Raw genomic sequence first — 26,560 nt, forward strand, 5'->3', positions numbered from 1 at the left:
TTTTTTCACAGTTATACACAACTTCTTCCTGTTTTCTCAATTGATCTGTGTTCAGTTTTTCAAGGCCTATCCACTGTGCCAACTTATAACTAAATCTCAGGGGGGGTGCGATGGGGAGGTTCCCTTGTGAGAACCACGTCCCATCTTTCGTAATGTCCTGGGGACCATCTTGTATCGCGATCACACCAGTATAATTATTGTCTTTGAATGAAAGTGTCATTTCTGTTCATCTCACTGTGCATTTATATCAGATACGTTTTGTACTGTACTGTAGGAGTTCTTTCTACGTATGGTTCAAGCTCATCGAGCTATGTTACTTGGCAATGGCACATCACACTTTCGTATGGGGATCCCCGCCAGTTTAGTGCACATCGGATCGTGTCCACGGCTTTACCCTCGTGACAACCAGATCCAAGATATGTAAGTTTCGTGTATTGTTGTATTTATGTTGGGTGATTTATTAATCTGGTCTCTTGCATTATTGCTATTATAAACCGGGTCTCCTTCTGTCTGATATGTTCCTTCTCGATTCTCACTAGTTTGTTATTGGTGAGTGTCTAAAATAAGACTTATAACCTTGTAAAGCTTTCTAGAACCTTTCGTCCTTCATCTGTCTTCATGCATGAACATGGATGCACACTTAGACCGAACAGCTTAATCATCTTCTCGCTTACCGATTTTTAATCTTGCATAACTCTTTGCTTCTGGGGCTTTCACCTTTGTAGTAATGGGGCTAGTTTATGGGTAACGTTTCCCAGCTAGACGTTCTACTGATGGAACCTTATTTTATACTTCTTCTATTAGATTTTAGCCACATTTATTACGCTACCTACTGTTCTTTTTGACATAGTGCCTCAAGCCATGCATTGCCCTCTACATGGGGTTGGATTCTGTGACTATGAACGATGATGCCGTCTCCGTCTGCTAATCTGTGTGACACAACGTATATTGGATATCCTTAACTTCTTCCTTTCCACAGTATTTAGTATCACCTAATGATCCTGCTGTAATGGAACGAAACCGGTCGTGAGAATAAATCGTGAATTAACATCAGTTTGAGATTTATTTTTTTATTACCATTTCGTCCTTAAGATTTGTACACCTGTGTAGTGTACCATGTAAATAAGGCATACTAGATTATTAAAAACTACTTAGAGAACTGCATGGGAGTAAATTATAATAATGATAATAATAACATGGCAGATGAGGGGATGCTGACTTAGTTTTTGAGAGAGATGGAACTGTAATGTGTATGGCATGTGCAATATGTATACAGTAAATAAACAGTATGTTATTATTTTTAGTTAACCTATCCTTTGTATGTACAGATATAAGAGAATTGAGCTTTAGGTACAACCAAATAGGGTGGTGCACTTGTTAAGAGATTGGTGCCAGATTCCGAAAGATGGAGACTCGCACTCTGTCCAGCCATTCTGATTGAGGTTTTCCGTGGTTTTCGTAACTCATTTCTGTCAAATGCTGGAATGGTTCCTCTAAGAAGGCCACCTCCTCCCCTTATCAAAACATCTGTGTATACTGATATGTCTGCCTCTATGACTCGCATTTTCCTTATAACAAGCTAACACATCGTACATAATTGTAAAATTTTCCATGGACGAATAAGTAACTACTACAACTAAATAATGTCTGGATTACAACTTTTTGCTAACGATTATCGGTTTCAGCCTGCAGTATATAACATATTTAGGTTTCTGGGCGCAAAGTTCAGTTTATTTACAAATCGGTAATCAGTAATAACAAGTTGTGATCCAAACTATGTTGTTTATTTGTTGTAATAATAGAGATCACGTTTCCTAAGGCGTGGCGTTAGTTACGCACTACTACTACTAGAACAACCACCACTACACTTAGTATAGCGCCAGATGTTGATGTCTTAACTCACCAAGAATATGACTGTAGTACACAACAGCAGACGTAATTTAAAGAAAAACATGTGGATTCACTATTAAATTTTTTCTGCCGAAAGTAACGCAAATAATTTCATAATACCTTACATAACCGTCGCCCTGTAGTTTTTAATTATTGAAAGAGCCAGATTTCCCTAAAATATTGTGACGTCTGCTATGTACAGCATCCTAAAATCCTAAAGAGTACATCAGCCACAAATATTCCATTGTGTTTGCGACTGATTGCTGTACTCTTTACTTTTTCAAATAAATACAGTTCTTGGGCACATCTGCTTCCACATGAAATCAAACCTAATATATAAACAGTTACATACAGTGACCTTGGTCGGTACTTATGGAAAGTTTCGTAGTAGCTGGTATTTATCATAACGTGAATATAAATTACGTATACGAAAAAGTATCTGACAATAAAGTCATAATACGGGTGGAATTGTTATGTTTGTTTAAACGAAACGGTTTTCTCGTGGATTTTCTAATAGGTTATTGGATGTCATAGACATAAACCCTTAAACCAGAATGGAGGAAATCAAGCTGTAATTTTCACGCGATAAGAACAAAATCACAAGCATCACTTCCGCATCCATTCATAATAAACAAACAACATTGATACGAAGCACAGAGCAGATGGAGATGTGACTCACCTCAGTCGCCAGACGCCAACCGGTTTAGCACGAGAGCTCCCGTGTTTGCAGGCAGGAGTCCGCTGGCAATGAATCGCACGCTGAGGTAAGTGCCAGTTATATAGCAGCGGAGATAACTGCGTTCGAGACTGACTCATCTGTTTTCTCGTGTAATTATCTGTAAAGGAAGTGGAAAGAGGGGGAGGGAGGTGGTAGAGGGGACAATGACTGCTCCGTCCCGTACTTCACCTGTGGCGGACATGCTGCTGGACCGAAAGCTCGACAGCCTAACATCGGGTCTGGAAACCTCTCTTGGTAAGCATATCCAGCATTACTGTCAGAGCCGCGTATTTCGTACGTGAGGCGTATTATATGGTTCCGTACAGTTCTGCACCAATTTAATTCATGTCATGGATACGCAAAAGTCTCATCTGCATACTAATATAGCTGGAAAAAGAAAGTATAAAATGAAATAAGTCATGCATCAAAAGGCGAGTTTACACTAAGTTTGACACAAAAGAGGTGTCCCAAGTGTCGCTAGAGATCAAAGGATCATTGTTTCTGGTCTGCTACCACTAAACGCCGTTATAGAGCGCTAGTATTTATGCTTTGTCTTACTTCGTGTGGCGTTCCGTGTTGACTTGCAGTGCGTTGTGCGTTACTTTTCGAAAATGGAGTGGAGAACACATGAGATGTACGAACTTGTTACCGTCTGTGAGACAGAAGAGTACCTCTGGAAAATTCAGAGAGACAGTTCTAAAATGAAGCAGGTATTTCTAAAAAGATAAAAAGAGAAAGAGGGGGAAAAACTGACATCTGTCATGGCTCAGTTCAACCATGAGAAAACAGAGATTAAGGAGTGCAAAAAATGTACTCACATCACATACGAAACTCAGCTGATTTTATCAATAGATTGGGGGGCTCTTCGTCTTAGCAGTGTAGACCTACTAGTAAGTTTTGATTTGGTCTCACTTTTTAGAAAAAATCCTCTTGCAGGTTCTTTGACACTGATTGGTAACATGTTTCCTGTTGATATCACTGCTTTGTTCAGGCACGCTCTTTCCTCAACTATTTTGAACAGACTGACGGTGTCGCCGTGGGTAGCCCCCTGTCTTCTATGTTGGCCGACCTTTTTATGGAGAATTTTGAGGAGAGAGCGCTTGAATCAGCTGCCCTGAAACCAACAGTTTTTTGGAGGTGTGTGGATGACACTTTCATAGTGTGGCCCCATGGAGAAGATTAATTAATGGAGTTTCTACATCACCTCAAGTCCATTCATAGCAACATTCGGTTCACCATGGAAATAGAGAAAGATGGTTGTTTGCCTTTCTTGGATGTCCTGGTTCGAAGGAAGAATGATGGTTCTCTAGGGCATTCAGTTTACCGGAAACGCACTCATACTGATTTGTACCTGCAAGCATCGAGTTGCCATCACTCATCGCAAACCATGAGTTTGCTTAAAACACTTATTCATAGAGTTCATACTGTCTCATATCTAGATAGCTTACCTCAAGAACTCGCCCATCTAAAGACAGTGTTCAGCGAAAATGGGTATTCCATCCGGCAGATTAACAGGGCACTAACAGTTAAAACTAAGAAGCAGGAAGTGAATAAAGAGGAGAACATGACGGAACAATCTTTAGCTTTTCTTCCTTTCGTTGGCAACGCTTCGTTTAAAATAGCAATAATCCTCCGAAAATTTCAGGTAAAAGTTGTTTTCCGCCCACCATAGAAGATTGCGGACCTTGTGGGATCAGTTAAGGACAATCTGTTACTACGAAAGGCCTGAATTTACAAGATACCGTGCCAATGTGGTATGGCCTACATAGGTCAAACCACACGCACCGTGAAAGAACGCTGCACTGAACATCAACGTTACACCCGCCTTTTGCAGCCAAGCAAGTCCGTGTGGTGTCACTGCCAGACATCACACTTGCTAGGTGGTAGCTTAAATCGGCCGCGGTCCATTAGTACATGTCGGACCCGCGTGTCGCCACTGTGTGATCGTAGACCGAGCGCCACCACACGGCAGGTCTCGAGAGACGTACGAGAACTCGCCCCAGTTGTACGACGACGTTGCTAGCGACTATACGGACGAAGCCATTTCTCTCATTTGCCGAGAGACAGTTAGAATAGCCTTCAGCTAAGTTAATGGCTACGACTTAGCAAGGCGCCAATTGTATCAGTGCATGTATCTTACGAGTCTCATTTGTATAGTCAAGAGAGATGTACCAAAGGAAGCATTAAAAGTTAAGTATATACCAAAGCTACGTATTGTCTTTATAGCAGTCATAACTTATCCTGTTCCAGACTTGACGCCAGTCGGCGTGTGTGTACGCGTGCCTTTTGGCTTCCTCCTAAGTGTGGCGTGACTAGCTTGTTACGCCACAACAGATTGACGACGAGGATTAAAGGATTGTGTTCTTTCTACTTGCTTTGCTCTGAATTATTTGTGTCATGGCTTCGCCACATTCTCCAGATGTACTGTCCGAATTTTATCGCTTGCAGAATCAGCAGACGCAGGCGTTATTGGATGCCCTTGGACAGCTTGTCCAGGGTCAACGTGCGCTGCAAAACGATGCGGCCGCCGCCGCTTCATCGCTACCGCAGCCACGACCCGCCGTTGCACCTCCGTTTCGTAGCTTCGACGCAGCCCACGAGTCTTGGACTGAGTGGTCCCGACAATTCGGCTTCCATCTAGCCGCCTACAGAATTCAAGGTAATGAGCGGCAGCCGTTTTTGCTTTCTTGTGTCGGTGTGTCCACCTACCGTGTGATAGTGAAATTGTTTCCCCGACGCGACGTAGCAACTCTGTCCTATGAAGAAATTTTGTCTGCTTTAGATGCCTATTTCAAAGAAACAGTTAATGTAGTTGCAAAAAGGTATACGTTCTTTCGTACAAAACGTACAGCCGGTCAGACTAATAGGGAGTGGGTTGCAAAATTGCAAGGACTTACAAGGGATTGTGATTTTGCATGTGAATGTGGACTTCCGTATTCAGATACTATGGTGCGTGATGCAATTGCACAGAACGTTTCTGATGTTCGCATACGGGAACAGATTTTGAAACTAGTAAATCCCTCCCTTCAACAAGTGATAGACATTTTAGATAGGCAAGACACACTTGACTTTGCTCAGGAATCATTTGAAACTTCGCCAGCAGTGTGTCACATTAACCGGCCCGCCGGGCGCGCAGCACGGGACGTTAAACGGCCCTCGCGCACGTCCGAGCAGCTGCAGCCTAGCTCGCAAACACGTGTGCCACGTAAGCAGGGCAATGCCGTGCTCAAATCATGCCCGCGGTGTGCAACTAGACATTCGCGTGACAATTGCCCGTCACGCCAAGCTATTTGCTTTTACTGTCATAAGAAAGGGCATGTTCAAAGTGTTTGCCAGAAAAAGCTAAGATCAGACAATCAAAACCATTCCAGGCCCTTTGCTTCGCGCCGGAATCGAACCAGGGACAATCAGGCTCGTGGACCTTCGCCCATGGACATTCATGTCGTTAATTCCACCCCGTCCAGTGCCACTTTATCTCACAGTGACTGTGTTCGTCCCGCAAAAAGTGTGCGTCGACGTCGCCAGAACTCCCGTAAAGTCGCAAGTGCTTCTGTACCTGTATCAGTTCGACTTGCACGTGACAGTCGCTCTTGTCGTCAGCAGGACAATAAACTTTTTGTAGACTTAGACTTTAGAGGCAAAGTGATACCATTCCAGCTCGATACCGGAGCTGCAGTTTCATTGCTCAATCAAGACACGTACAAACAGCTGGGCAAGCCTCCATTGCGTGCCGTGCATGTTCAGCTCAATAGTTATTTAGGACAGCAGATACCTGTGTTAGGACAGTGCAGCCTTCTTGCCACATACAAGGGACAAACAAAACTTGTGTCATTTTACGTTCTTCGTTCTTCTAATGCAGTGAACTTGTTTGGTTTAGATTTATTTCAGTTGTTTAACATGTCTATAGTAAATCAGGTCCTATCAGTGAATCAGACTGTGCCTTCCGCCAGTGTTTCTCGTCTTTGTGAAGAATTTGCAGACATTTTTGCACCGGGCCTTGGTTGCGCTAAGAACTATGAAGCGCATTTGAAACTGAAAGTGAACGCGCAACCGAAATTTTTCAGAGGTCGCAAGAACATTACACGGTTTAGAATCTCAAGGTGTAATTGAACGTGTGCAGGCTTCTCTCTGGGCCTCACCCTTAGTAATTTTGCCAAAACCTTCCGGAAAATTGAGACTTTGTGTGGACTTCAAGGCAACTGTGAATCCACAACTTGTGACTGCAACTTTTCCTTTGCCCCGCCTGGAAGATCTTTTTGATACACTGTGCCCGGGTACATACTTTTCGAAAAAGGGACCTAGCAGATGCGTACTTGCAAATACCGGTGGACGAAGAATCCCAGCGCGTATTGGTGGTTAACACGCATCTTGGATTGTACCGATTCAAAAGACAGCCATTCGGGTGTGCCTCCGCCCCTGCATTGTTTCAGCGATATTTACAAACTGTTTGTGCGTCGGTCCCTACTGCTGCGAACTATCTGGACGATATTGTGATCTCCGGAAAGACAGAAGCCGAACATTTAGCCAACCTACGAACATTATTTCAGGTCTTGCGACAAAATGGTCTTCGCTTGAGGAAGGACAAATGTGTGTTTTTTGCTCGTGACTTACCATATCTGGGCCATGTCATAAATGCCCAAGGCATACATCCGAGTCCAGAGCACCTCCGTGCCATACAGGAGTTGCCTTCGCCACAGAACTTGAAACAGCTACAGAGTGTGTTGGGAAAAATTAACTACTATGCCAGGTTTGTGCCGCGCGCTTCTTCCATTTCAGCTCCGCTTCATCGCTTACGCCATAAAGGTGTTCCGTTCGTCTGGACGACGGAATACGAACGCGCCTTTCGCCGGTTGAAATCGGCGCTGCTTTCAAATACTTGCCTTACGCCATTCGATCCCCGGAAACCCCTTTTGTTGATGGTCGATGCATCGGAATTCGGGATCGGTGCTGTGCTTGCGCACAAAGATGGATCGCATGATCGTCCTATTGCCTTTGCTTCAAAATTGCTCTCGTCTGCGCAACGCAATTATTCCCAGATAGAAAAAGAAGCTTTAGCTCTCGTGTTTGGTGTTACTAAGTTCCCTGATTTCTTGTATGGTCGTCACTTTACCATCATCACAGACCACAAACCTTTGACATCGCTTTTTCATCCGAACAAGCCTGTACCTCCACGTACAGCGCAGCAATTCATTCACTGGTCTCTTTTCCTCTCGCAGTACCGCTACGATCTCTTGTATCGGTCCACTGCTAAGCATGGAAATGCTGATGCGTTGTCCCGTTTGCCTGTTGCTGAGGATAAAGCATTCGATTCTTCTGAACTTGCTTGCATGTTCATTGATTCGGAAACCGATGATGTGGTCGAATCGTTTCCGATTGATTTTCGTCGTGTAGCTACAGCCACAGCTGCTGACCCTGTCCTTGCTACTGTTTTGCGTTTTGTTGCTACGCAATGGCCCTTGTCAAAGTCGCGGATCGAGGATCCGTTGGTTCGCCGATTTTTTGCTCACAAGGAGAGACTTTTTGTCCGACGTGGTGTTTTGTTGTTGCGTTCGGATAATGATCAATCCAGAGTCGTGGTCCCACGTTCGTTGCAGTCCTCTGTCTTACGGCTTCTTCACCAAGGACATTGGGGTATAGTGCGTACGAAACAACTTGCTCGTCAGCACTGTACTTGGTTCGGAATCGATGCTGCGATTGCGAATATGTGCTCCTCTTGCGTGGCGTGTGCCGAACAACAATCCGCCCCGCCGCGGAAATTCTTTGCATGGCCGACAGCCACTTCCCCTTGGCAACGCTTGCACATCGATTTTGCTGGTCCATTCTGGAATGCTCGATGGTTGGTTGTGGTGGATTCCTTCAGTAATTTTCCTTTTGTTGTCCGGATGTCTTCCACGACGTCATCTGCCACCGTCCAAGCGTTGTCCGCTATTTTTTGCATTGAAGGTCTTCCCCAGACTATTGTTTCCGACAATGGCCCACAATTCATGTCCACAGAATTTCAGTCATTCTGCAGGGCCAATGATATTCAACATCTGACATCCGCGCCGTTTTCGCCTCAGTCAAACGGTGCTGCTGAACGGTTGGTCCGGACTTTCAAGTCACAGATGTTGAAGTTGAAAGAGTCGCATTCTAGGGAGGACGCATTGTTGCTCTTTTTGTCTTCGTATCGCTCTCAGCCCCGCGATGGTCGCTCGCCGGCTGAGTTGCTCCATGGTCGTCCTCATCGAACCTTGATGTCTTTGCTGCATCCGCCGCATCAGGTTCCAGTGCAGCGGCAGACTACTGCTTTTGCTCCTGGCGACGTTGTTTTCTATCGCAACTATCGCAGTTCACGGCGTTGGCTCGCAGGGCGCATTCTTCGCTGCCTCGGCCGCGCGATGTATTTGGTTTTGGGGGCCTCTGGTGAGGTGCGTCGGCATCTCAATCAGCTGCGCCTCTGTCGTCGCCTGGGTTCTGCCGCTCCCCGTCTGCTTTCAGCGACGGTGCCGTCCGGTCAGCGCCCTGGGGCCCCATCTACTGGCTCGCCTCATCCCCAGGTGTTACCGACGCTGCCTTCCATTTTGCCTCATGGCGACGCGCCGCCGCCGCCACCTGTTCTCCCGCCGGCGCCGCCCGCAGTGGACGCGTCGCTGCAACCGCGTGGCGCCTCCCTGGGTCACGCGCCGCCGATCGCTTCCCGTGACCAGATGTCCTCCGTCATGGAACTCTTGCCCGCTCCGGACCAGATGTCGTCTTCGCCTGTCGGGTGCCCCGACCATATGGAGGTCGACCCTTCGGCCCCTCCTGTCTCATTACGGGCGCATACACCGCATGTTGACGTGCACCCTGGACTAGGTTTTCAGGCGTTTCCTAGCTCCCCTCGGACCGAATGGCCGGGTGCGGGTGGCACAGCCTCGCCTGTTGTTAGGCTCCCCAGCTCATCGCATACGTCAACGTGGGGTCCTCCCCACGGCGGGCGGAAGCCTTATAACACGACCGTTCGCCGATTTGCGGGGGAGGAATGTGGTGTCACTGCCAGACACCACACTTGCTAGGTGGTAGCTTAAATCGGCCGCGGTCCATTAGTACATGTCGGACCCGCGTGTCGCCACTGTGTGATCGTAGACCGAGCGCCACCACACGGCAGGTCTCGAGAGACGTACGAGAACTCGCCCCAGTTGTACGACGACGTTGCTAGCGACTATACGGACGAAGCCATTTCTCTCATTTGCCGAGAGACAGTTAGAATAGCCTTCAGCTAAGTTAATGGCTACGACTTAGCAAGGCGCCAATTGTATCAGTGCATGTATCTTACGAGTCTCATTTGTATAGTCAAGAGAGATGTACCAAAGGAAGCATTAAAAGTTAAGTATATACCAAAGCTACGTATTGTCTTTATAGCAGTCATAACTTATCCTGTTCCAGACTTGACACCAGTCGGCGTGTGTGTACGCGTGCCTTTTGGCTTCCTCCTCAGTGTGGCGTGACTAGCTTGTTACGCCACAACAGTCCGCTAATGCTGAACATTGTATTTCTACTGGACATTTAATGGAGTATGTGAAAACAATGATTTTGTCCACAGCAAAGTCTTTCTGGGACTCCATTATTAAAGAATCCGTAGAAATACGGCTGACGGAAAATCCGTTAAACCGTGACAGCGACTACCAGCTGGACAGTGCATGGAATCCCATCATCTCCACGATTTGCTCAAATCGAAGACGACAGAGTGCGTCGACGGCCGCGGCAAACAGCAACGCAGCGGCCGACTGAGTTCTGCTATTCCACCAGTGAGGGCGCTGCCGGAGGGCAGTGTGGTTCATCTATCAAGTTTTCGACGCATGCGCAGAATAGTTACAGTACGCTATATATTGTGGAACAGAGGACGTTTTCGCTCCCCCTCACCCCCTGGTGTCTCCCTTCCTCTCCACTCCCAACCAGTTGCTGCGCCTTTACCGTTGTGTCCCTCCCTCTCTCCATCTCCACACCCTCCATCTCCTTTCCCAACACAACTTCCACCATCTACCCCTCCCGGATGATGAGCTTCGCCCTGACATCTACCCTTCCTACCAACTCTAACCCCCTCTTCCTGCCTCCTCCTCAGGGCTCCCTCTCCTCCCCCTCCCTCCTCCTGAGCGGCTTTCCCCTCCTACTCCCCCTCCATCTCTTGTGCCTCCTTTCAGTGTCTCTGCGCTCCCTCCTGCCCTGTCTTCCCTTTTCCTCTCCCGCCCCACGTGTCTCCTGCCTCTTCGTGAACCCACAGTTGCCCCGTCCTCTCTTCATCCCGCCGCTTCCTCAGCTGCCCCATGCTCTCCCCTCCTTTTCCATCCTGTCTGACCTTTCCCTCGGCAGGTCCCACCTGGTAGTTTTACTCTTCGTCGTGTGTGCTCGAAGTGGGTTTTAAGTGTGTTGTTTCGGAGTGTTTTTAATACTGTGACCAACTTTTCACCTGTGCATTCGCATTCAGTGTCTTCTCTGTGTTTCAAGAATCGCCACTGTGTTTTTTAACTTTCTGGTGACTTTTTTTTAACTGTCCCCCATGAACGTCTACATGTCCATGTCTTTTTACCTCCATTTTCTCCCCTTCTTCTGTTTTATGTTCCCCTCTTTATCTCCTTATGTATGTATCATTTTATTCTTGTTTTAGTTGTCGTGTCTCTCGGCTGAAGAGCGGCGGATTGTGCCGCTGACAGCCCTCCCCTGCCCAAATGGGGCAGGGGAATGAAATCACAATAAAGAAAAAAAAACGTTTTCGCCAGTCTGCGACGGCTTTCCTGATTGGTTGGTTGGTTGGTTGGTTTGTTGGGGGAAGGAGACCAGACAGCGAGGTCATCGGTCTCATCAGATTAGGGAAGGATGGGGAAGGAAGTCGGCCGTGCCCTTTGAAAGGAACCATCCCGGCATTTGCCTGGAGCGATTTAGGGAAATCACGGAAAACCTAAATCAGGATGGCCGGACGCGGGATTGAACCGTCGTCCTCCCGAATGCGAGTCCAGTGTCTAACCACTGCGCCACCTCGCTCGGTTGGCTTTCCTGAAGATGACTGGCAGGTGCCCAGTTGAATTATCGTGCGAAGTATTGAACGACGACCAGCTGCAAGCCCGAAATTTGTTTGAACAGTCAATTCGTCGGGAAAATTTTAATATTCACATTGTGGAAGTAGTATAAAATCTTTGTATAAACCAAAGGCGTTTGGTTTCATTTGTTTCCTGTTCCTGCATGATATTCAGGAACCAACAAGAGACGCAATCGAAACAGGTATATAAGGTTATGATTGCTTATGTTTGCCAACGGCCTCCCCGCAGTGGTAACGCGGTTCCCGTCATATTACCGACGTTAAGCGCTGTCGGGCTGTGGTAGCACTTGGATGAGTGACCAGCGCTGTTGGCAAGTGGGGTGCACTCAGCCCTTGTGGGGCAAACTGAGGCTACTTGATTGAGAAGTAGCGGCTCAGGTCTGGTAAACTGACATGCAGCAGGGAGAGCGGTGTACTGACCACATGCCCCTCCCCCCCCCCCCCCCCCATATCCGCATCCAGTGACGCCTGTGGGTTGAGGATGATACGGCGGCCGGTCGGTACCGGTGGGCCTTCCAAGGCCTGCTCAGACGGAGTGTTGCTTATGTTTGTTAGTATTTTGTACTGAACAACAATTCACTATCGACACCGCCCTTCTACGCAGATCCACCTCTGCCTCAAAGAGTGTCAATTTTTTGCCATGATACAGCTCGTTCTGTGCTTGAAAATAATTGCATATTCATCACAAATTTTTTTGCGTTCTCTGTGGTATATTTGGGAGTGCAGATATCACGATGCATCAGCACCTCGTCTCTGTGCCCCTGAGATCACTTCACCCGTGTGTGGACAATCAGAATCGGAGTTTCCTTGTGGTTTGTAACAGCTCACTGACTCCACATTTCCCCTTAAGAAATTATGGAACATCAGGGTTGTCATAGTGACAGTTCGTGACTTCTCAGGTTTGCAGCAATATCGGTTTTATCACAGCCAGGCTGTGGCTAAGCCATGTCTCCGCTATATCCTTTCTTTCAGGAGTGCTAGTTCTGCAAGGTTCGCAGGAGAGCTTCTGTAAAGTTTGGAAGGTAGGAGACGAGGTACTGGCAGAAGTAAAGCTGTGAGTAGCGGGCGTGAGTCGTGCTTTGGTAGCTCAGATGGTAGAGCACTTGCCCGCAAAAGGCAAAGGTCCCGAGTTCGAGTCTCGGTCGGGCACACAATTTTAATCGACCAGGAAGTTTCGGGTTCCATATGATTTACATCAAGCGAATTTTGTCACCGAGACATTAACGTGAGTTCACTATAGTAGCACGGCAAATCTCATTCTGAGATAGTTTGTTAGTATTGGTTCCACTCATTCAGGGTCAAGCTTAAATGTAAGTGCAAACTTAATTGATTTATGACCTTAACTTATTGTTCAGTTAAGTGGTTTCTGACCCCCTGAGGATTTATTTACGACGACCTAGGGATAATCCACCCCTCTAAAGATCTCCCCCTCCCTTCCCGCTCCCTGACCCTCTGGGAAATCTCCAAATCCTCTGCCTTCTCCCTAGCTGATACTAGCACATGTTTAATATCAAATTAATTGACTATTTAATTAAATCTATCAATTAATTAACCTCCCTCTGGGAAACCCTCCAGTTCTCCTCTCCTATCCCCCACTACCCCTCCACTTTCCAATCGGGAAATTGGTGGGAAAAGACTTAGTCTGTGCTGGAGAGAAAGGATTTCATGATACTAAATAGAAGCCAGTGTCAGCTACATAGCAGAGTATACACTATTTATATATAAAACTGACTTTCAGGGATTGACTCTCTTTATATGGCGGGAAAGCTCATGTACAGCAACTATATGTCCTAATTACATAATTGTACTGCTGTAAATAGGAGGTGTTGTCTTATTGGAAAAATGTTGTGTGTATGCTCACCTTGATATGCAAGGATTGTGTGAGTTAGTACACAATGTCACCACCAGAGGACTTCCCACCCCCACCCATCACCTCCTCCCTCCCTGCCTCACCCAGAAAAAAGTGGTGGCAAAACGACTCAACTCTGTGCTGGAGAGGGACGATCTGACAATACGAAATTCAAATGAATGTCGATAACATATTTATGCATAGTTTTTATTTAATAAGATTGCAGAAGGCAATGCTCCCCCACATCTGTAGAGTTCAAGTCTGCACCCAACATCCCCAATTCACATGATGTAAGAGCTGTAAGCACTGAGGAACGATCTGCAGTATAGTAGTCATTGTTTGGGGCCTCCTGAGCATGAGTCTGTCGTCCGTGCAACACCATGAAGGTCAAAAACCACCCAATGTCCTAATTACAGATCACGATACTAAATAGCACTGACCACGGATAGAATGTCAACCTCCTTTGATCTCACGACCTCAAACAAAGCATCAGATGGCGACAACTTTTCGGTGCTGATACCTGGGAAATTCCGCTCGAAACACATGCTCTCTGTCTCTCTCTCTCTCTCTCTCTCTCTCTCTCTCTCCCTCCCTCCCTCGTGGCTGCTTCTGGCCCAGCAGGTATCTGTCGTGTGCCACACGAACCATTATTTGGTCCTGTACAAAGCAGTGGATACCTTACAAATCACAGTTGCAAATGTCTTGGAAATATTCCCCCTCTCTATCAGATTTATTGACTAATTAGTTGTATCAATACCCTCTGTGTGGGATGGTTTTTAGTTGCATACTATTGATGGATAGTAGAACTGAAATATTTGTTGGGAACACGTCCTGCAATTGCCTATTTTCCAAACCCTTCTGGATTTTTTCCCCTTGCTCCCTATTGGTGGACACTGGCATAGTTACATCGTTTGGTGGGAAGTCCATTATGTTGGTGGTAGGTGATAATTTCAAATTTCAGCTCAGTTCCTGTCTATGACCTTAAACAATCTGCAGAGGGATTGGATTGATGTATGTGTTCAAAGTACCTGTATCGGAAACAATAAATTTATCAGTCGGCGATTTGACAGCGTAACTAAAAGTGGTGTTGTATAAAATGATAGTTGGAATTTCAAATTTCAGCGTGAATTTATACCATACAGTTATTGGAATTCTGAACCACTACAGGTCTGATAAGATTATTTTGTAAAGCACTATAGAATTCGTAACTTAAATATATGGAATTATAACAGCCACCAATTATGGAAGGTAGTAGTCAAAATCTCCTAAGATTTGATGTTATTCCACATATTACATTTGCACAGTTGCTGCTAACAGCAATGCTTAAGATCTAAAATTCCTAAGTTTCTCAGCTACACAAGAACAAAGATGGAGGTGGTAAGGAACTTCCATGTGAAAGGATAGTAACAACATCAAATACCACTACAAGACAGAATGCATCTGCAATGCATGGAGCAGCACTAAACCACGATGCTAGTAGTTGTTATGGCTACATGCCTGAGACTGCTCAAAACTCTCATACATACAGCCCATCCACTTTGTGGATTCACATGTCTGCCAGAGTGCATCAACATGGACGGCACCCAGGAACGATTGGAATGGTAGGAAATTGGATGTTGTCAATACCTCCAGAGCAAACAGTTGGCAGTGATCGATATTGAATATCTCTAATTTCTATGGAGAATACATGCATATGCAATACACATGATCGTGGAGACATCCTAATGCATGCTGAGTATTAGCTGTGTGGGCCGCCACTGGGACTTGTCCTTGCAGCTGTGGGCAAGAACCGACTAATCGGCTGGCCGGCGCTTTGTACCTGCCACTTGCGACAGCCTTATCAGGAAATGTCAATCCGTTCTGGACACCGGCCACTTCCATCATGTACCCGGATGGCCGAAAAAGTCGTTCTAGGAAACCAGCCGCATATTAATCAATGTAATTACAAATAAATATTACGACTGCAGCCCCAATCTGGTGACATTCGACAATGAGCAAAGTATCGGAAATACGTCCTTCTGATGGTTGTGGCTGTGGGAAGAATCTCATGTTAAAATATTAATATCCATATTCTCCTTATGACTGGACATAATTTTCCGTGTAAACTCTTTTATCCCCCATATGGTTGTAAACGCTTTGAAATCACAGTCAAATCCACACCTCTCTTATGACCAGACATATACATTTTCTTTGTACACGTCCAACACTGACAACAGAACTTTACACGTCAATGCATATTTTAAAAGCCTGTTGATCACAGCGAATCTATCACACATCCCCTACTAAGTATAATACTTCGTCAATAACTGATGCTGGTGGTACCAAACAATACTGAGTGAAAGTCTACAATGCATGAACATTCTCCATTTGTTTTCCTTGCGAGTGGTACCAGTCTCTTAGGAAGAGACACACAATTGTCCCATAAGCGACCAGCTATCAAAAATATGATCGCAACGACTATGTTATTGTCACCCTGCATAAAAAGCGGTCTTGGTTCTACAGGTACAGACAAGTATCGCTAACGATGTCCATGCTAAAAACAATATATGCCTTATAAATCGAGATATGGTATTTCTTCCAAGTGAAGTGGTCTTCCGCACTAATACCACAGTGTTGATCAAGTGAATGTGTATTAACAGACTGAAAGCGGAGGTACACATGCTCAGCGGTGTAAGCTCGTTATAAAATCACCTTCCTCGCCGAATTTAGAAAGTGATTCATCTAAGATATGTGGTATTAAGCCAATATTTCCAACTCCCTCATGCCACTGCTAGATAGTTCCCACTCCAACAGACAGTATTTGTAACGCATTCTATCTCAATTCCATGTAGACAGTGTTACAGAAGTTCTGTGTCCAGTGGAGAGACAGGATGAGCTGGGTTAATGTGACAAGACCATGTTTAGACCATTCAGTGGAAATGGGAACATGTTGTCACAGCTCCACCAGCTATGAACAATGTGTAAGGGCTGCGCCAAATGAAGCTTTCTCCTGCAACACGAGATAGTAGAAAAGACGGTATGAACAGTTACAGTGCTTCCAGAATCAGATTTCAGTTACAGTGCTGTTTCTTATCAAGAAAATTAGGAAGACTTCACATCACACTGGAACTGGAAGAATTATGAGAATTTTGCTAGTGCACCGCGGTGCATTACCAAACTACAAACAGGTACAGCAGCTCAAAAAACCTCCCTAATGTCACCTGGTGGAGAACTCGGTATGATATTGCTTCATCCCTGTCTTCTTAATCAAAACCAAAAATCGTCTGCATGTTGACAACGAGCATATGTGGTGATCCTATTAAATATACAGGTATTGTTCCACTGGGGCAGGTGTGCAGTGATCAAAGTCGCTTGCACAGACCAGTATCCAGTTTCATCGCCTGTACTGTAGGAGGACCATATGTCACAGACTGTCAACCACAATAGAGGGTTTCTGTGTTGTTTGTTTCATAATCAGTTTGATACATTGTCTTTCTGCAGTAGCAACATCCAAGCAGTGTATGACTACAGCCTTGTCCACTGCCAAACATTTTGTTTTTCCACCACGAATTAGAGGTCTGTGTCAGGTGCTAAACTGACATTAACACATTTTGATCCATTGGCTTTCACAGAAAGCTGGACGTGTTGTAAATGATGCTGCTCCCACAACTAAAAGACAGAGGTAGTGTTTCTTATTGACAAAAAAGTGGAGGACATCGAAACATCTGGAAACTGGAAGAGTTCGCAGCATTGTGGAGCATTTCCGAACAGCTCTCCAAAGGTGATGATCTCTACATTATTCTCATCTTCCACAGTGATGGGGTAGCAGATTTCTTTCTGTTTCATTTTTCGAAGAGACCCTGAACATTGATTCCTCATAGTCGTGCTGCATATTTCACCCAGATATGATCGCTGTTTCGGTGTCCTAGATGGTAGTCATCCTGTCCTCCAAATCTTTGGACACTGTGTCTTTCAGTTTTATGACTTACAGTGCATAATCACACGTAGAAGAAGGGGATATTCTGCAGGCCTTAAACACCTAGATCAAATATAGTATGCATCATCGGTTGTCAATGCCACTGGTAGGAGAATGGAATGATTTTCCATACATGAAGGTGAAGTACCTCCTCATCTCACCACATCTTTTGCCACATTTTCATCAATTTTACGTATTTGCCACCAATTCTCTTAATTTTTCCATGTTTTCTGTAATTTCAATCCATTTTTGTCAATTATTCGATGTCCAAACCACCACACTCAATGAGTTGTCACATCAACGAAATGTATATTGCGTCGATCTCGAGAGCTATCAGCCAGTTACATTGCAGTATGGTTCTAAGTTTCTGTATCATCGCTAAATCATTCCCTCAGTTACTTTGGGAGGATCATTTACATGTGGACATATCGCAAATCCTGTTACACAGCCTACATCAAATGGCACAAATACTGTATCTTAGTGTAGGAAATAGCCAACAGCAGAGAGGAGGTGAAAAACTATGTTCCTTAGCCGAAACACTTTATAAATTCAGTAAGATTTTATTACGAACTGCCATGTCCCCCATTTGGGTGGAGTCACAAAGTATCTAAGCATTCGTAGCATAAAGTCAGAGATTCAAAATTCTAGCACTGGGCTCCCCTACTTCGAAACGAGCTACCCCTTCGTTGACCTACAGACTAAGGACTCTGAGCAAACCTCTATCCAGCCTCTCTCTCGCCTCTCGTAACTCATCCTCTGTCTTTAAGCATCTCCCCCTGCAGCACTGCCTCCTATTTAATTTGAAACTAACCAGAAGTGGGAGGGTGCTATACTCTCTGCATTCAGTTCTCGTGAAGGATCGGAACAAGCTGAGCTTCATGTAATCAATATTCTTCGATATTTTGCTTTATCAAAGAGTATAACACCTGTTAAAATGTTATACAGACCGGCGCTAGTGATATAGAGTGGTTTTCTCATTCCAATACTGTATCTGCTGTTCTGCGAAGAGTTTTCCATGTCCCAATCTTTCTCATGTCTCCATCCAATTTCACACAACATGTCTAGATTCTTGCATGCTGAGGAGTTTAGCATTCATTGGTGTATGGCAGATACGAGCCTGATACATTTGCGAGCGTTGCGGTGATGTAGCAGACGATCAAGAAGAAGAAGAAGGAGAAGAAATGTTTTAGTTATGCGTGATGGAGCTCCAGACAGAAGGAGTTTGAAACATTTTACATAAATCATTTGTGCTGTCAATTCTGTAGTATTCTTGTAGTGTCTGGATTCCATGCCAAGAAGATGCTGGGACGAAAGAAGTGACTGTAGAACACAAACACAAATGCGTAGCAGCAGTGTTTGATGTGTGAAATTACACACCATGCTGCACTAACTCCGTGAACAGAACACACTCTCTTCCACACACACACACACACACACACACACACACACACACACACACACACACACACACACACACACGATATTTATCAAACAAACGTATGCACAGGGATTGCAGCACCTCAAAAACTCCTGTCACTAACTTAGAACCACTGCAGTTATGGAACTGAAGACTCGATTTATGGCCAAGATGTGGCAGAGAAATGGAGTACTTCGCAAACCTCTTCTTCACCTAGAGGATGGTGCTGAAATAAGTTTTCCATTGATGGATATGATTCATCACATATGCATTGGAAGTCCTGTGTTGTAGTATGGAGAGATTTGTTGTTAACGACTGCAGGTAGACGGCACTCTAAGTCACACACAGAACACGTAGTTGTACACAAGTCAACTGCAAGTTGTATCACACAACCGATACGACCCGAGAGAAAAACGAACAAAATGGTTAAATGCATCAAAAATGACCTTCCACAATATGTCCCTCTCTCTTGAATGCATCATCCATCTACCGTTAAATCATACTTCGTTCCATTCCCTCTCAACCGATCACACAATTTGCTGTCTATCATAATTTAACGCAGATCAATATCGGCTTAGAGTCAGATGGTTCTCTTTTCCAGGAAGGCATCAAAAACAGCAGTCAACGTGCATGTATTCCTATTACCCAATAGACATACAGCAGAATGTTGTTAAAAACAATGCAGCAACTATTCTGTAAAGTATTTGTCATCTGATACCGCATGGTAGTGATTGGTAGAGAGTACAGGGAGCACACTGTAATTACTGTTTGTCAGGGTTTAAAACTCCTAAACAGTCTTGCGCAGGGCCAAATACGCGATCCATTCAGTAGTTGAATATTTCAGTCCCCCAGCAGGTAATCCAGTGTTCTTTAGCTAAGGACACTTAATAAAAATCTATAAACAGATTGCCAATAATGTTGGGGTCATACCTGGGATTGTGATCCGACATATATAAATTTATCACTCCACATTTGGTCGTCATCCACGTTAGGACATCTATTCCAGCTGTCTTACCGTTCTCCACGAAACATAATCGTTCCCTTGTTACTAGTGCATCCATGTCAACGTTTTCTCGTATTCCTCCTACTGTCACGTGCTCGTTCCCATGTACAAGAATTTTCTGTTGGCTCTCAGCACTATGGAACTTAACATCTGAGGTCATCACTCCCCAATAATTTTCCTGCACCAAGCAGAAGACATGCAAGTACCCCCTCATTCCAACTCAACTTCGCATCATTTTGGCGTGTTTTCGCTCATTTTTACATATTTTCTGTCGATTTTTGTAACTTTTTCGATTTCATATCATTTCTGCCCATGTGATCATGACATCACTTCTCGCCATGTATTCTAAAATTTCTTGTAAATGTAGTACAGTTGTCAGTACCTAGCGCCACTGTGCTGTTTTTCTGATGTGTGTGTGTCTGTATTGGTTTCACTTGGGAGCCCCCAGACCACACACCAAACCTACTGCTGGTAAATCCATCTTCAGACACAGCCCTGCACATACAGCAAGTAGATTCATCTTGGGACCCTATCCCAGCTCCAACGTGTGTAGATACACCTCCGAACCGCATCCTAGTCATAATGCCTGGTGGATCCGCTTTTGAACCATATACCAGGCATAAAGGGAATTTATAAAGTGTTTCAGCTAACGAACATACTTTTTCCACCTCCTCTCTGTTGATGGCTATTTCCTACACTAAGAATCAGTATTTGTGTCATGTGATGTAGGCTGTGTAACAGGGTTCACGATATGTCCACATGTGTATAATCCTCGCAAAGTAACGGAGCTAGTGGCTTAGCAACGATACAGAAACTAAGAACCACGCTGCAATGTCATTGGCTGATTGTATTACAAGATCACCGCGATCAGATGTTTTGTTGACATGACAACTCGTCGAGGGTGGTGGTTTGGACCTCGAGTAATTAAATGCGTTGAAATCAAGCAAAACCTGGTAAAATTACGAAAATTGATATAAAATACGTGAAATTGATGAAAATATGACAAAAATTGCGGAGGGATGAAGGTATTGTGTTGTAATGAATTGGGGACCTAGAAATGATGGAGAGGCATAGTCCCCACTGTAGCCCTCAGTGGTTCACAACCCCACAACAGTCTACAGCAGTCCACTCACCCCACCACCGCACCACACCGAACCCAGGGTTATTGTGCAGTTCAGCCCACAGTGGACATCCCCCCCCCCCCCTCCCACGAACATCTCACAGCAGACTAGTGTAGTCCCAATGTTCGCGTGGTAGAGTAATTATGGCGTACGCGTATGTGGAGAAAGTGTTTGGCCAGCAATCGCCGACATAGTGTAACAGGCGGAATAACGGGAACCAGCCCGCATTTGCCGACGCAGATGCAAAACTGCCTTCAAAACCATCCATAGACTGGCTGGCACACTGGACCTCAACACTAATCCACAGGGCAGATTCTTTCTGAGGACTGGCATGCCTTCCCGCCCGAGAAAGCAGTGAGTTAGACTGAACGGCTAACTGGGCGGGCAGGGATGAAGGTACTTACATGATCGCATGGGTGTATGAATATCATTCCATTCCTCCACTGGCGACATTGACAACTGATGGTTTATACTAACTGTACTCTCTGGGTCATGCACCATTAGCTTATTTGGTCGTAAGGGTGGTGTGGATTTGACTTGGAAAACTGCGATTTCAACTCATCATTAGCTGTAAGGGGGCTGAAAGATTTCACATGGAAAATTATTTCCAGTCATAAGGAGGATATAGCAATTGGTATTTTAACGTGAGATTCGTCCTGGAGCCACAGCCGTCGGGAGGAGGTATTTCCGATACTTCACTCAATGTCGAATGTCACCAAATTGGGGCTGTAATCGCAATATTTAATTGTAATTACTATGATAAATACGTGGCTGATTTTCTAGGATGACCCTACCGGCCATCCGGATGCGTGGCGGAGGTAGCCAGTGACCGGAGCGAAGTAACGTTTTATGCTTAAGGCTGTCGCATGTGGCGAGTACTAAGAAAAGTTCCAGCTAGCCCAGCTGGTCGGTTTTTGCCCACAGCCGCTGGGACAAGCCCTGGCGGTGGTCCACGCGGTGCTCTATGGATAGCTGAATAGTGAACTAATACTCAGGATGTATTGGAATGTCTCTACGGAAAATTAAGTGATTCAATATCAATGTCGGTAAAGTGTTGGCCCAAGACATATTGATAACATCCCATTTTCAACCACTCCAACCATTCCCAAATGTCCTCCATGGACAGGGTGGTGCACTCTGGCAGACACATGCATCCACGACTGCAGCTGCAGTCATGGTGGCAGTTTTCTCCAGCCTCTGAGCATTGGCACTGATGGTGTACAAGAAGACAGGTGTGCTACGTGTGGACATCTGGGATGTAAGTGGACTGTATGTATGAATGTTTTCAGTGATATTAGGCATCTAGCAGTGACAGATACTATGATTGTGGGTTAGTGCATTTGAAAACACTGCAGTGCACTCTGTCTTGTAGTGATATTTGTTGTTCTTACTATCATATCATGTGGTAGACCCTTTCCTCCACACTCTTTGTCCTGGTATAGCTGAGAGGACAAACTTAGGAATTCTGCAGTGCTTTATAAAATACACTTAGCAGTCCTGCAGTGGTCGGGAATTCCACAACTGTGATGGTATAATTTCACGCCAAAATTTAAAATTGCAACAAATTTAAAATTGCAACTATTATCTCATCGAGATGTAAAATCCTTGGTTGGTCAATTTATTGTTTCAAATAGTGGTACTGCGAGCACATACATCATTCCAACCCCTCTGTAGATTGTTTAAGGGCATTAACATGAAACTGAGGAGAAATTTGAAATTCTCAACCACCTAGAATATTTTGGACTCCCCACCAAACGATGAAATTGTGCCAATATCCACCAATAGCAGGCAATGGGAAAAAATCAAGAAGGGTTTGGAAAATGGGCAGTTGCAGGGACTTTATCACACCAAATATACCAGTCCTAGTATCCACCAATAGCATGCAAGGAAAAACCGTCGCACACAGAGGGTATTGATTTAATTAATTAGTCAGTCAATCTGATAGAGTGAGGGATATTTCCAAGACATCGAAAGCTGGCGAATTATCAGGTATCCACTACTTTGTACGCAACAAAATACGGGTTTATGTGGCACACAAGATACGCTTGCTTAGTAGGAAGTAGCCACTTGAGGGAGAGAAAGTGAGAGGGGGAGAGAGAGAGAGAGAGAGAGAGAGAGAGAGAGAGAGAGAGAGAGACAGAGAGAGAGAGCATGTGTTTTGATAGGAAATTCTCAGGTATTAATATCAGAGATACCGTTACCTGATGCTTTGTTTAAGATTGAAGATGACAAACTGGTGCACATGAGATGCTGAATGGCGGTTACTATACCACACTTTATCCCATTTCTCAGTACTTACAGTTATTACATCATGGGAAGCAGCGGCGGTGTTGCATATGTGAGCTCTACCCAAGTGGGGGAACCCTGTCTCCCACAAATCGATTAAATAAAGAATATGCGCCAACACATTATTGTCATTGATTTGAAGATCATATCGTCAGTGCCTTCCTTTCACCACAGAGTGAGTCCTTTCCCTGCCAATTTTTTCTGGGTGGGAGGAGGAAGAAGGGGCGACAGGTGGGGTGGGACATCGTCTGGTGGTGGCACTATGCAGTATCACAATCGATCCTTGCATGCCAAGGCGAACACACAAACGAAAATTTTCCAACAAGAAAACACTTCCAGTCTGCAGAAGTGTAGTTACATAAGTAGAACATATGGTCAGTGGATGTGAGCTTTTCCCACCAAATAAAGAGATGAATTTTATAAATAAACAGTATATCCTCTGGTAAATAATTGACATTGGCTTTAATATCATACCATAAGACCCTTCTTCTCCAGCGCACTTTCCCTGCCAATTCCCGAATAGGGGAGGGGAGGAGCATTGAAAGAAGGGAGGGGAGGGCTGGGGGATTTCGCAGAGGGGGGTTAATTAATTAATCGATATTATTAATTAGTCAGTTAATTAGATATCAAAAGTGTCCTTGTATCAGTGAGGGGGAGGGCAGAGGGGTTAGAGATTTCCCAGAGGCTGGGGAGGGGGAGGTGTGGAGGGTTGCTGTGAAAGACAGGTTATAAAGAGGTGGTTATAAATCAACCCTCATAGAGTCATAAAAAACTTAGCTGAACAATAGGTTAAGGTCATAAATCAATCAAATTTGCACCTGAATGCATGCTTGCCCCTGAATGTATGTAACCCATACTAACAAACTGTCTTAGAAACGGTTTCACCCTGCTACTCATTAAATGCTTCTCAAACCATTGTAGCAAGGTTCTGGCTCTGAGATAGAGACATTTATACTGCTGAAAGATGACATCCCTGTTGGGGAAGACATGAAGCACGAAGGATGCAAAGGGTTTGCAGCTGTCTCCATGTCTTGAATTACTAGCACAGGTCCTATGGAAGCACAGGAGAATGTCTCCCATAGCATAATGCTGCTCCCATCAGCCTATGTCCTTGGGACACTGCACATTTAGACCCACTGTTCACCTCGATGACGGCGTTTGTGAAGACTCCATCCACCTAGTGCAGCAAAAACGTGAATCACAACAAAATCTGACACGTTTCCGTTGATCGACGGTCGAAATTCTATGGTCCTGTGCCTGCTGTGGTCATAATGGACGATGTCGTTATACCAATATGTGAACACGTAGGGGTAGTCTGTTGCAGAGCTCCACGTTCAACAATCTGCTCCGAAACACTTGTGCATGCTCTTTCAGTGGAGATACCACAGATCACCATCAATGCTACTTTACAGAGCAGGTAAGTCTCTGAACCCCACATTCTCTGAAGAGTCGTGGATGTCCAACCATTTAGCCCATAGTGATAGTTTCACTGTTCTACCTCTTTCTGTGGATGCTCACTGTTCTGGCGTAACCACAAGTGCCAAAACGAAGATGAAGAACGCAAGAGAAGAGAAGGCGGTGACACGACGTCGGCCAATGGTGCGCTGATTAGGACTGCACCACGACAGAAGCGACACCTGCAAGAGGAGAATATAAGCGACGCACCTGCCAGCCTCGGCCGCTCAGTATCGGCTCACTATTGGGACAGTATTAGCACTGCCTAGCAGAAAGTGCAACGATAGCAGTTATTAGTGATCCACAAACTGTGTGTCAAACTTGCATCAACATTATATATAGCAAAGGACACGGACTTATGTTGCATGTCGCCCATCGCTTGCGACATTATTGTTATTTAAAAGTTAAGTATTGTCAGTTTGCTTTACTAAAATAAAACTACTGATGTTGCTTGAATTGTTGTTTAGCATTCCGAGAACGCAGCATTCCTTAGGCACCCTAAACGAGACGAGTGGGCAAGACCCCACACTCACGACAGCTGCACGTGAACATTCGACCAGCTTCGCCGTTTTCAAGATACTCGTTCACAGGCTCTGTGAAATATAAACTGTCCTTTGTCAAAGTCAGTTATCTCATTGGATTTCCCCATTTGAAGCCCATATCTTCGCCGTGGTGTTCCCACGTCCGTGGCTGGTTCGCTTACATGCTTTTGTTACCACGTCACGTGCCCGCAACGCCACCAGACTGTATCCAACGTCGTGGCGGGCAGTGGTTTTGGCTGATCGTTGTGGCTTTCGAACTATGACACCGATATTGTAATTAAACTGTATACTTTTTACGTAGTGTTGGAGCGCCTTCAACAGCGAAACATATGTGAAAGTTGACGCAGTTGTAACAAATTAAAATCAATGTAAATCACTGTCACACCGACAGGGCACACACTAAATATGGCTGCATATCGTATAACGTCCAACTACTTCAACAAAACATGTACCTCGTGTACGAATCGTGTGCTTACTATTATGTCCGTCAAATCAAGTGGATAAGAAGTTGATCTTCAGCGCTGATATACGTCATAAGGTGATTCCGGAAAAACAATACTACACGTTGAGTTTCGTCTAGATCTGTATTGCAGAAAAAATCCATGGCATATGGCATTTCTTGTCCTCGGGAGTCGTCAGTATTATCATGTTATCCACCTGTTTTAATTTTCCCCAGAGGAAAAAGCCCAGCGACGTTATACCTGGTGAGCACGCAGGCCATTTTGAGTGTACAAGCTACCGGCAAATTTAAGAATGTAGAATTTCTGGTAGCTACTGTACTTCAGTAGCCAGTTGCAATAATGACTGTGTGGATGATGTGGCCTATTCTACACCTTATTTTAGATCTATGTGACGATGCTGTGCTGATTATATTTATATGTTTTGCCAATGCCAATATGGCCTTATCACTTTAGGACATGGTGTAGAAAATGGTACGTTTTGCCGTATTTTATCTGCACATTTCCCTGGTTGTATGATAGTATATTGTGATACGTATTGCTGAATTGTGTTGAAAGACACACTTCTCACTAGGTGTATACAGGGTATTACAAAAAGGTACGGCCAAACTTTCAGGAAACATTCCTCACACACAAAGAAAGAAAAGATGTTATGTGGACATGTGTCCGGAAACGCTTACTTTCCATGTTAGAGCTCATTTTATTACTTCTCTTCAAATCACATTAATCATGGAATGGAAACACACAGCAACAGAACGTACCAGCGTGACTTCAAACACTTTGTTACAGGAAATGTTCAAAATGTCCTCCGTTA

General features: G+C 44.8%; 1 protein-coding gene across 2 annotated transcripts in view; it reads right to left on the bottom strand.

The window, feature by feature from the left end:
• Window positions 1-26,560, bottom strand: part of LOC126262241 (probable cytochrome P450 6a13) — a 282,234-nt gene that overhangs the window by 71,490 nt on the left and 184,184 nt on the right. The window contains exon 1 of one of the 2 annotated variants that reach the window (XM_049958716.1): window positions 2,570-2,690. The exons of the other annotated variant lie outside the window; for it this stretch is intronic. The gene's annotated coding sequence lies outside the window, so the exon portion shown is untranslated. Of the gene's footprint in view, window positions 1-2,569; window positions 2,691-26,560 lie in introns of those variants that run through there. 2 annotated transcript variants of the gene reach the window in all.

Source organism: Schistocerca nitens, chromosome 6 (genome assembly GCF_023898315.1).
Source record: "Schistocerca nitens isolate TAMUIC-IGC-003100 chromosome 6, iqSchNite1.1, whole genome shotgun sequence".
Lineage (NCBI taxonomy): Eukaryota > Metazoa > Arthropoda > Insecta > Orthoptera > Acrididae > Schistocerca > Schistocerca nitens.